Source organism: Arachis duranensis, chromosome 9 (genome assembly GCF_000817695.3).
Source record: "Arachis duranensis cultivar V14167 chromosome 9, aradu.V14167.gnm2.J7QH, whole genome shotgun sequence".
Lineage (NCBI taxonomy): Eukaryota > Viridiplantae > Streptophyta > Magnoliopsida > Fabales > Fabaceae > Arachis > Arachis duranensis.
In genome coordinates, this window is record NC_029780.3 from 95,963,554 (window position 1) to 95,976,769 (window position 13,216).

Below are 13,216 nucleotides of genomic sequence, written 5' to 3' on the forward strand. Positions count from 1 at the left end.
ATACTATCATTTAGCAACAGTGTCCAAGAAAATGAGTCAGGAAAAGAAAGCTATAGTTGAAGAAATGGGATTCAGTGCCCTGGCACATGTCCCAGAAATGAAGGTATCTCACGCCCTCTTAAGAGAATTTATTGATTGCTATGATGAGTACCATGGTTGCCTGAAAACTCTCCATGAAAAAATATACATAACACCTACCAAGGTAGTAGCTATGCTGGGGATAAGCCATGGTGGTAATACACTTTCCACTTCTTGCTTATTTTCGGTTCATCGCTCACTTAAATTTAGGTTCATTGCTCCCTTTAAATTCAGTTCATTGCTACCTTTAATTTCGGTTCATTGGTATGTAAAAAATTAAACTGAACCTTTTTGGCTCATTTTTTGCTATTAAAATATTGTAGGAGATCGTTTTCCTAAAAAGGTTGACTATCGCAAACTGAATGAGGAAGACAAGGCAATATTTGACAGCCTCAAATGTGTTACGTTTGCGACTTTGACAAAGCCTATCCTAAATATGAGTGTGGAAGAGGAGGAGAACCAAAAAAATTCCGCAGGACTTTTGTCGTCTTCATACAGAAATGCTTCTTGCTGCGGACGACGGTAAGCATGGCCTCCACGATCCATAAGCCGCTTATTTTTTGTGTGGACAACATCCGATAGTGGGATTGGGCATGTCATGTGCTCAGCTTGTTGAGAAAGGGAATCGAAAACAAGAGAAAGGGGAAGAAACAGTCTGTTGAGGGCTGTGTTTTTGTTTTGATGCTGATTTACTTCCATGAAACCAAGTTCCCTCACTTGGATGGACTTGATGCTCCCCCGGCACCGTGGGTGTCCTATTGGACAAAGAAGATGATACTCGATCAGATTTCTAAGGAAGTAACAGACACAATGGTAATGTGTTGATTTGAAGCATTGTGCATGCAAAAATATTTTTCTTGATAATTGAATGTTTATCATGTATTATTCATCACATGAATTGAATTCAGTTGAGTTTTTGTGGTCATTTGATTCACCTGATTGATTTTATATTTCCTCGTTTCAAATACTCTGCTAACTAAATAATTTTGTGTTTTAGGGACTTCTGTATAGAAAGCAAATAAAGGGGAAAAAGAAAAGAAAATGGGAGAAAGAAGAAAAGAAATTTGTTGTTGTGGATTCTTCTTCGGAAGAAAAATCTTTTTCAGAATCCAAATCAGAATCGAAATTTGACAATATAACGCTGGCAGAAAGAACAAGACAAAAGAGGCTGATGAAAAAAGAAAAAATTGTTCCAACGGATTTAGAAACATCAAGTGAATCTCAAAACCAGTGCAGTTTGAATGGTTCTAATTAACAATATTTTGTTCAACTTGATTAAAAAAGCAGACAGTGCTTCATTTGAATGTATATATGTCAACATTAATGTAAATGTTAATATTAATGTATGGATCTAATGTTAATGTATATACTGATTCAAGATGAATTACTCCTTGTCTTCTCATATACCTGTTGGAACTGCCTGGCTACTATTTTGCTGTAGGTTCACTGTGAGAGAAATCAGGGTGATTACCAATACAATATGAACTCCAAAAGAACACAGTGAACCAAAATTACTACACTGGCTGAACCAAAAGGTAGAAACACACTGAATCCCTAAACACTGATCCCTAAACCCTAAACCTAAACACTAAAACCAGAACCCTGAACACTGAACCCTAAATCCATAAACCCTAAATCTCTAAAATCCTAAAACCTAAACCCTAAACCCAAAAAACACAATGAATCAAAATTAATGCAACTAGTGAACCGAAAAAGTGCATATCGTAACATAACATAGATCTAATTTTAAAAGAATGCTACTATCAGAACTCTGAACTCTGAACCATGAACCAAAAAAACAAATTCATATTATTCAACTTAGAAATTAATACACTAGACGAATAGAAAAACTGCATATATCAATATAGAATTTCACAAAAAAAAGTGACTATTCATTAAAGACTATCAACATTCAGAAATTAAACCTGCTATAACCATGGTGAACCGACATTCGCTCATGGGTGAACAAAAATTTAAATTAATAAAAACTAAAACTTGTAAAATCCTGTCTTGGATAATTCATATCTGGTGCATTGTAAAGAGTGGAGCTTGATTGAATCGTTGATCAGGAGTCTAAAAGGTTCAACTACAAAAGACATAATTAATTGTATATTAGGAAAATGAACAATTGAATTTTTAACTAATCAAAAGCAAGTCAATTTTACCTCGCTTGGAGCTGTCTTTTTCTTTTTCTTCATGGCATTTGAGATCTTTTTTTCTAGGTTTGATCCAAGTCTGTTCTTGGGCCGACCTCTTGTTTTGATACGTGGTGGGCTTTGAAGATCATTCACATTACTTAATGTCGCTTCTTCGTGGGTTAACGAACTTTTTCCTTTCCTTCTCTCTTGATATTCTTCCATCTCTGCCATGACCTTGTCAAATTCTCGGTGCAAAATTCTGGTCAACTCTTCAGACTCGGATGCAAATTCACATATATTGTGTGACCGTAATACCAATTCGTCAAATCTCTTACTTCTTGGCTCCAGTACAGGTTCATCTTGGCTGCTGTTAATGTGTGTATGCCTCCTCTTTATGTTCTTGCTCCAGCGTTCCAATATATATTTAGGTGCCACGTTATCCACTCGCTCAAAGCTTAGAACACTTAGGGAATGGCGGCAAAATATGCCCCTAGACTCAAGCAGCAAGCAATGGCACTTTACATCTCGTGATACTGCGTCATAGGTGACGACAAACTTATTGAATGTGGAGTTGGAAACCTGCTCTATGACTTCATATGTTGTGAAACCTAGGGTGGAATGCATTGATCTTGTGATATAATTCACTTTACCTCTAAATTGAATTTGAACTTCCCTGAACTTCTCATGGATATATACACGCTAAAACTGTGCCTCTATTGCTGATTTTGTTACGCACGGTATCACAGTGTGAAAATCTACAGCATTAAATTCTCTCTCTGCTTGTTCTCTGCTTGTGAGGAAATTGTCGTATTGCTTCACAAATTGTCTTAAGGAGCTATTCTGTGCGATAAACTTGTTGAGAAATGAATGTATGCTCTCGCTCTTTTGTGTGCTTCTCATCCCGGCCCAAAAGTGATGATCCAAGCAAACCAGAATCCATATATGCCGATCCTCGTACAGCTCTGCAAATCGAACCGAATTTATAAGTTGTGGTGAACCGAAAACAGTGCATGCTTTTGGAAAAAAATATATAAGCATAAAAATTATTCGAATTGAAATCTCAATTACCTTAAAACCACTTGTTGCCTCTGAGACCATACTTTGTGAGAAAATTGTTCCAGTTTCTGTCAAAATCGTCTTTTGTGTACGAGTTTCGAACAACATGGCTCATCTCTTGTTCAATATCAATGTGTCCCTTGTAGCCTATGATGTGATAGATACACCAGTGGGATCTTCTTCATGATGTGCCAGATACACCAGCGGTGAATTGTTATTGGCATGCATAGCTCAATTGCCCTTTGAATCGATGTGTATTGATCGGTAAGAATACCTTTTGATGCCTTCCCTCCCATGCAACGTAGCCAACACTCAAATAGCCATTTGAATGTCCTCATTTTTCATCAGCACGCATCCAAGAAGGGTCGACTGCCCGTGGTGATTCACACCAACAAAAGAATCTAAAACTAAATTGTACCTGCATAAATAACAAGCACACTATGGTGAACCAAAATATGTACAACCACTGAACATCAAAAGTATCTTTGAGGGGACCAAAAACATGTTTGTGTTATATGTGGTATCAAATGAAACCACATCTCTGAAATAATTGAATGCAGCCCTGCTTCTTGCATCAGCCCAGAATGCATATTTAATGCAGTGATCGCCTTCAAGGTTGAGCTCAAAGAAGAAATTTTGGTTCTTTTCTTTCATTCTTACTAGGTACTTCCCAAATTCTTTGGCATCGTCTTTTTTTGAAATATTCCGTACTTCCCTTGTGATGTAATTCCTTACGTCTTTTTCTATAAAACCTAGTTCACGCTGGCTGCCAGCTGCTGCCACAAATGATTGCTAGGTTTTGCTCAGTCTGATTCCAGCTTCCTTGTGGGTTTCAATGGTGCGACGCACAAACATGCTAAGCTCCCTGTGTTGTTTGAGCATCTCAGCCTGGTCTGGACAACAAGGATGTGAGTGATTCAAAATAACTTTGAAAATTGTCCAAAGACAAACATCCTTCATTATGTGTACGTAAATTCTGGCCGGACCAATTTAACCTAGCTGAAGGGTTTCTCTTCAAAGTTGGAGATATCTTTGATTTCCACCTCCCCTCTCTAGAGCATACAATTAGTTGATTCTTAATCTTGTCTCCATCCCGAGTTGTGTTCCTTATTTTGGTGGAAAACAAGCAAGTTTGGAATAATGTTTGTAGAACTTTCTAACTTCTTCTTGGGTCTTGAAAATCATTCCCATCTTTGGGACAAATTTTTCGTCCACAACACAGTTGGTCTGCATGGTGAACCGAAATCTTAATTACAGTGAACCGAAATTTTAATTACGATGAAACAATTATATAGTGCTTAGGGAAGAAAATAAAACATGTTGGTCTAATTTTTGTTAGACTGCTTTCTACATATCGAACGGAAAATATGAAAGTAATGAACCACCTCTGTAGTACTTATCGAACCGAAAAGTTACTCAAATTTACTCAGAGTTACTCACAGTTAATGACACTCACAATTACTCAAAGTTATATATTATCAATTGATTTGAATTCAATTTAGATGTAGATCACCTCAGTCCATTCAATTCACTTCAAATAAGATTAGCAATTTCATTCCATTAAATTTGATTCAGAATTCAATAATCTAAACCTCATCGAATTTGATGCGTTTCAGAAGAATCATCCAAATCGCAGTCATTCAACTGATTTGAAGTTGATTCATTCATCATTTCAACTCAAAAGTGCAGATCAAAGAAGAAAACGAAGAAGAAGATGAACGACGAAACTAATTGCGTTGAATCGATCCAGATCCATAATGCAGAGAAGAAAAATACGAAAGAGGAGAACAAAAAATTTAATTAGGTTAAAGAAGAAAAAGAAGAAGAAGAAGAAGAATGCGAAAGAGGTTTATGTTGTATGAGAAGGTTTACGTTGAGAAACGTTGAAAAAGCAAAATAAGGATTCGTTATATAGGTTTTAAATAGCGCGTGTAAAACAAACACGGGTGTGGGGTGTGGAGTGAAAGTTACATGGATACCATCCATGTAATTTTTACATGGATGTAAAGCTTTTTCCAAAAGTTAATTCTTTTGATTTTGCGAGCACGAGGTAGTACGTATCGAAGGAGTCATTTTCATTTGAGATTCAACATTTAAGACTTCAAGAAAAAAACACGTGCCACACAATCAACACAAATAAAAAAATTAATTGCATATTCAATTATTTTCAATTAATATTTGTTAATTTTTTAAAATGATTTTCTAATATAAAATTTTAAGCCTTAAATATTAAATTTAAAATTTAAACATTTTAATCCTCAATTTTAAATTCAAAATTTAAAATTATATTTTTAAATTCTAACTTTAACCTTAAAATTATTCAAAAAAAATTAATTTTATAATAAAAAATTAATTAATATTAATTATGTTCTAAAAAATGTATAAAGAAGAATAACTCTTTTGCTTCAAAAAATCAAGATAATCAACAAGAAGATTAAAAGAAGTGCAATCAGTTTTGTTAGTTAATTTTGTGTAATCTTTAGCTTATTTAGTGTTTTCGGGTTAGATTCTTGAATTAGAAAAAATATATAAGGCTTTAGCCAACTGTGATTTAAGATGTATAACTTTCTAATAATAATTCAGGATTTGTTTTCAATAATCATAATATCATTTTTCTATAAAATACTCATCTTTTCTGTTTTTTATTGCATAACTCTCTTTTTAGTGGTGTTTATGTTCTAAGTCAGTGTTGTCATTATCCTTTCATGGTATCTAGAACTTTTGGTTTGTTGATCCATGGCTTTCTCTAATGATAATGCTGATCTTACTACCATCAATCCCATACCTCCACGTCTTGTTATCAATTCTCTTCCTGCAAATTTCTTCAACCAAAAATTCTTCAATCTAATTAGTGATAAGCTTTGTGAGAACAACCACAAAACATGGCAACAACAAGCTTTATTTTCTATTAAAGGGTAAGATATGGAAGATCATCTTTATCCTCATTGTGCCCCTCCTCAATTTGATTCTCCTACAAATCAACAAGCTGGAATTGAATTTCAACAATTCAAGAAATGGCATCAGAATGATTGTAATCTCAATTTATGAATGCTTGCCACAATGGATTTGAAATTTCATGACCAAAATGGTAGATTGTGCTTATTCTTTTGAAATCTGGGCTAAAATTAAAGAATATTTTGAAAAATCTATCAAATATAGAGTTAAACAATTCAAAGCTCAACTAAAACTTGTCAAGAAACATGAGATCACTACTCAAGAATACATCTCCAAAATCAAGAATGTCTCTGATTCCTTAGTAGCTTTGGGTTATCCTCTCTTCACAGAAGAACATGTTGATTCTATACTTGAAGGAATGAATAAAGATTATGAGAGTTTGTTAACTACAATTAATGCTAAACCTGAGATGTATAATCTTTGTAAAGTTTAGACTTTGGTACTCACACATGATGACATGTTGAACAAATTTCAAAAAACTGAAAATATGATTTTTCAAGCTAACATTGCTTAGACTTTTTTTCCATCTATGCCTACTTCCATGAGAGGTAATTCTGTTCAAGGAAGAGGAAGAAATGGAGGGAGATTTTTTAGAGGTGATAGATCTTGTTATCAATCTCCAAGACCTCAATGTCAAGTATGTGGCTAATTGGGCATATAGTTTGGCATTGCTTCAATTCCATTGATTTGATCAACAAATTTCTCCACCCTCTCAAAATTCAGATACAAGAATACATAACTATAATTCTCTATCTTCCACATCTTCTAATTCTTCAGCAAGTTCAATAATTTCACCACCTCCTCTTCCTCCTACAAATTCTTTTCACAATCCTATTACTTTCTTGGCTGCACCTTCTATAGTTTCTGACCCATCTTAGAACCCAAACACTGAGGCTTCTCATCATGTCACCTGGCCTCATCAAAGTCTAATATGATTTCTTCCTCTGAATATTCTGGTCCAGAACATGTTCAAGTTGGTAATGGTATATGTATTTCTATTTCACATATTGGCCATTCTTTTTTATATGATTTAAACTCTAAAAGATTATTTCTCTTATAGCAATGAATTCACTGTCCAAATATCACTAAGAATTTGATTAGTGTATCTAAGTTTGCTAAAGATAAATTTATATACTTTGAATTTCATACTTATCACTGCCTTGTTAAATGCCAATTCACAAAGAAAGTGCTGATACAAGGTTTTAGAAAGGAAGGCTTATATCAATTCTCTAATATTGTTGTTCTTTCTTGTCAACAATTAGATTCTTCTCTACATATTTTTTTTATTGCTTTTTCATCTTTTGCTTTGTGGCATAGAAGATTAAGACATTCAGCCACTAAAACTGTACAACTCATTCTATCAAAATGAAATCTGCCAGTTAGTGATTCAATTAATAATAAGATTGTCCCTCTTTGTGAAAATGGTGCTGAGGCAAAAATGCATGCTACACCTTTTTCACGATTCTTTAACCATTTATACTGCTCCTCTACAGTTATTCTATACAGATGTCTGGGGATCATCTCCCATAGTTTCTTATCTTGGTTATAGGTTTTATGTAACCTTCATTGATGCTTATTCAAGATATACTTGCATTTATTTGCTTATCACCAATAAATCTCAAGTTTTTAGAGCTTTCCTTCAATATAAATCTTATATGAAAAAAATTACAAATTGAAGACTTCACAATCAGACAATGGATGTGAGTACACTTTTAAAGCCTTTTCTGTTTTTTTTTTTTTTTACTCAAGAAGGAATTCAACATCGTTTTTCTTTCAAATATATACCTCACCTAAATGGTCGAGCAGAGAGAAAACATAGGCACTTAATAGAGATGAGCCTAGCTATGCTATCAACTGTCAAAATGGCAATAACTTTTTAGGATGAAGCTGTTATTACAACAACTTATTTGATTAATCATTTGCCAATACCAATTTTTTCAAATAAGTCACCTTTTGAGGTCTTATTTCACAATAAACCTGATTATCTCTCTTCAAAAGCCTTTAACAGTGTTTGTTTCCCTCTTCACAGACCTTATAATCACAATAAGTTAGACTTTAGATCACACAAGTGTGTCGTTTTGGGTTACGCACCCAACTATAAGGGATATAAGTGTCTGTCCCCTAATAGTAAGGTATATATTTCGAAACATGCTCAGTTTGATGAATATCAATTTTTCTACAGGGATTTATTTTTTACTAATACATCATTTGCTCAATTTGATGATCTTAAAAATGATATTGCATCTGATTTTGTTATGCTTAGATATTATACTCTTTCTTCTACTACAGATTGTATTAATTTAAATAATGACTTACCAAGACAGATCTCTATACCTCTTTTTTTACATGACAAAACCTCTTTAGAGCATGATAATACTTCTTCTTCTTCACCATTAAGCAATAATGGTCAACATGTCATTACTAGTGAAAATATTGTTCCTCATCAAGAGAACACCATAGCAAACAATGTAAATTCTACACAAAGGCAGCAGCATGGTCCTTCATTTGATCCTTCTTCATCCTCTAATCCAAGTTAGATACATCAACTTCATCAAAATATTCATTCCATGTTGACAAGGTTAAAGACATGTTCTTCTAAACCTAATGTTTTATTTTCTTCTATCATAACTCATACTGAGGTTGAACAACCTCTTAAGAATGCTCAAACTACTTTAACTATACCACATTGAAAACATGCTATGATAGATGAGTTTCAAGCTCTAAAAAAATCTAATACATGAACTTTAGTGCCTAAACCTGAAAATGCTAAAGTGATAGGATGTAAATAGGTTTTCACCATTAAAAAAATCCAAATGAAATTATTCAGAAGTACAAGGCCAAATTAGTGGCACAAGAAATTCATCAACAAGAAGGTTTTGACTTTGAACAAGTATTTAGTCCTGTAATTAGGTCTACTATAGTTAGATTAATCCTTACTTTAGCTCTCTCTAAAGATTGGTCTAGATCTACAACAAAACACAAGAACAACATAAAAGAGATTACAATAAGAGAATGAAAGAAGCATGAATGTAACTACAAGGAATTGAAAAGATAGAAGTAGAAGAAGATGAATTAAAATCTAGATCTAAGAGCTAAACCTAATCTTAATCCTAATCCCAGAGAGAAGTGAGAGCTTCTCTCTCTAGAAACTAACTCTAACTACTAAACTAAGCTAAAACTAAACTAATGGTAACTAACTTCTAAAGTATATTGATTCCCCTTCAATCCTTGACTTAAATAGCATCAGAAATGAGTTGGATTGGGCCCACAAGGCTTTAGAATTCACTGGCCATGTATTGCTTTAAGTGGATCATATGGCAGCAACGACGCATGCACGTATAGTGCGCATGCGCGCCACCATACGTGTAGCAACTATGGCAAATCTTATATCATTTTGAAGCCCCGGATGTTAGCTTTCCAACCCAACTAGAACCGCATCATTTGAACATCTATAGCCCAAGTTATGACTGATTAAGTGCGAAGTGGTCGGCTTGACAGCTTTTGCGATTCCTTCATTCTTCATGAGTTCTCCATTTTTGCATGCTTTTCCTTTATTCCCTTTATCCAATCTTTGCCTCCTAAATCTAAAATCACTTAACAAACATATCAAGGCATCTAATGGAATCAAAGGTAAATTAAATTTAGCTATTTTAAGTCTAAAAAATCATGTTTTCACTCTTAAGCACAATTAAAGGAGAAGTTATAAAACCATGCTATTTCAATGGATAAATGTGGGTAAAAGGTTATAAAATCCCCTAAATCAAGCATAAGATAAACCCTACAAATGGGGTTTATCAACCTCCCCACACTTAAACCAAGCATGTCCTCATGCTTAAACCAAGAATGAAGTAAGGGTATGGCGTTTATTCAATGAAAACTAACTAAATGCAATCTACCTATATGCCACTATCTACATGAATGCAATTGCTTGGTCAAAATAAATTAATTCCCAAGAAGCATATATGCACAAGGGCTAAGGACTAGCAAGTCTAATCCACAATTGGATTAAGTTATTAAATATTTTTACAAACTTGCATGAAAAGATGATCATAGGCGAAAACATGTAATTGAGCATCAAACCCTCACCGGATGTATTTGCACTCTATTCGCTCAAGTGTTTAGGGTTGATTCTCTCAATTCTCCCCTAATCATGCTTTCCAAGATTTGTTCTTCTTCTAATAATCAACATATATTTCATGCATGCATACATCTATCATAAGGTCTTTTCTTTGGTTGTAATGGGGCTAGGGTCAAGGTATGATGCATATATGGTTAAGTGATCTTGAAATTTGAATCTTTGATAAGCTTAAACTTCCCACCTAACCTATGACATTCTATACAATTAAGTGCTAACCTAACTACCTATCCTTCTCACTTTTTCACATACTCATGCATTCCTTTTTATTTCATAACACATATGCATTGATTTTATTGGACTACACTTTGCTTTGGGGCATTTTATCCATTTCTTATTTCTTTTTTTTCTTCTTTTTCTTTCTTTTTCTATATTTCTTTTTCTTTTCCATATTATTTTTTCTTTTTTTTCTTTTTTTTATATACAAGAGCATCAATGCATAAGGTCTATACATTTGATCAATACATGAGCATGTACCCAATTCCCAATATTTACAATAAAAATACAAACTACCCTTTTTATTCCCCCAATGTCCCAAGATTCCCACACTTGAATGGTACTCACACATATTAGCCTAAGCCAATCAAAGATCCAAATTAAGGATATTTATTGTTTTTCGCTTTAAGCTTGTAATGTGCTAAAATTAAGAACAAGTGGGTTAATCATAGGCTCAAAGTTGGCTAACAATGGAAGATAAAGGTAAGGCTATTTGGGTAAGTGAGCTAATGAAATGATGGCCTCAATCATATAAATGCATGAATACACAAAATAATGGACATAAAGAATCAAACAAATCAAAGATTACAATCATAGAAAGAGAATAATGCACACAAGAAGGAAAAATAAGTGGTTATAAGATGTAACCACGCCATTAGGCTCAAATCTCACTTGCTTGTGTTCTTAGCTCAAAAACATGATCCACAAGATATATAATTCAAGCAAGTTTTATGAAAAGTATTCACTCAAATCAATTAAGGTGCCCTATAGATAGAAATCTTGAAAAATTTCATTATTTTGACTAAGCTTATTGAGTACATATATGCAATAAGAATCCTAAAAACCTAAAATGAAATGCAAAAGTGTTGGAATTAGAAATTTGTCACCCAAAATTTCCGATCGGTCGGCCGACCTCCCCACACTTAAAAGTTTGCACCGTCCTCGGTGCATTCAAAGATGAGCAAGGGGGTACGGCGAATCTCCGGATTGCTACGTGTTCTTAGTCTTGCTTCCGTTATTGCTTGTGGTGCATCAATTATGAAAAACAAAAATATAACACCATAAGATGAGAAAACAAAAGCAAGGAAGTATACATTGTTGGAATGTGGTAAATAACTAGAATGGAGTGAGTGAATTAGTGTGACATTAATGACAAATAAGTGTGTGAATTCTAAATTGCGCGGTTTAGAACACACATTAGCATAAAAGTTATGTCACAAAAGAAGCATGCACTTCACTTGCCCTAGTGTGCTTGAGATACTCTAAGTAAACTTGTAAGGTAAAACAAGCATTGAAGAAGCATGAAAGCATTCAAGCTAAAGCCTATGGATGCATATGATCATGAAATACAATGCATTAAGGTAAATGCATAACATCATCCATCAAGAAATTGCCCAATAGAGGAAAAAGATTCCAATTACATGATGGCTAGCCACAACATGCAATTCAAAAGAGTCACAAGCTCGAATGCAATTCTCATCACTTGGTATTTTTCAAAAGGTAAGCATGAAAAACTCAAAACCAAGAAGCAAAATATAACCTCAATCATAGAATCCAACAAAGATTATCTAAAAATATTCATGCTAAAATAGCATTTAGGCAATAAGGGGCAGCAATGTATAGTAAACAAAGTCAATAATCCAACACTTATGATGAAAAGAGAGAAAATAAAATGAAAACTAAACTAAAACTAACTAATCAACTAACTAACTAACTAATTAACTAAGTAACTAACTAATAACTAACTAAAATAAATGGTTATCGATGGTGTTTGGAAGTGTTGGATGAGGGGTAGGAGGAGGGAAGAAGAAACCAGAAGGAAAGAAATAGAAAGAGGAGAAGAAAAGAAATGTGGCGAAGGAAGAAAATCCGCGCGTACGCGCGCATGCCACGCGTGCGTGGATGGTTTATTTCGAGAGTGGCGCGTACGCGTCGTGTGCGCGTGCGCGCAAGTGGGGTTATGCCAAAGGCACAACTCTCTGAAAAATGTATGAATGTAAAACCCGGTTAATTAACGGCTAATTAACCCATAAATGAGAATTTATTCTAGAAAGCCTAAAATGTTATTTTTATGGCTAAATGTGGTAGAGGAGATTGAGACGAGAATTTTGGTACCAATTTTATAGAATTCGGACCAAGATTGGACCGAACGGGCCAAACCGGGCCAATTGGACCCAAAGTGGGCCCTTGGCCCAACATAACTTAACCAAAACCCTAACTGTTCGAAATTCCAGCCCTTATTTTCGAGTTTCATGGGTGAAATGTTGAGATTTTGGGTTCTTTGATGTTATAAGACCCAACTCTCTTGAAGGAGAAGGTTAATCATGTCTCCTTGGACCTTGGGTGTGGTAAGGTTCTCAACCCTAGTGTATTTTGTCGTTTTATGATGTTTGGGTTTTGAGATGTTGTGTATGGGTATGATGGTTGTGGCTTAGGTTGTATATGTGTGGATATTGGAGCTTGATTGGTGATTTTGAAAAAGCTTGGAAAGGGCTTGGTGGTGAAAAATCTGTTCTTGGAGGTGTTGAGGCCTTGAGAGCTTGTGGATAAGTGATTTGGAAGTGCTCCGGTGGGGCTTGGGAAAATCGGCTAAGGTATGGTTTCGGTTTCCCGTATCTAATATGTAATGTGGTAGGAA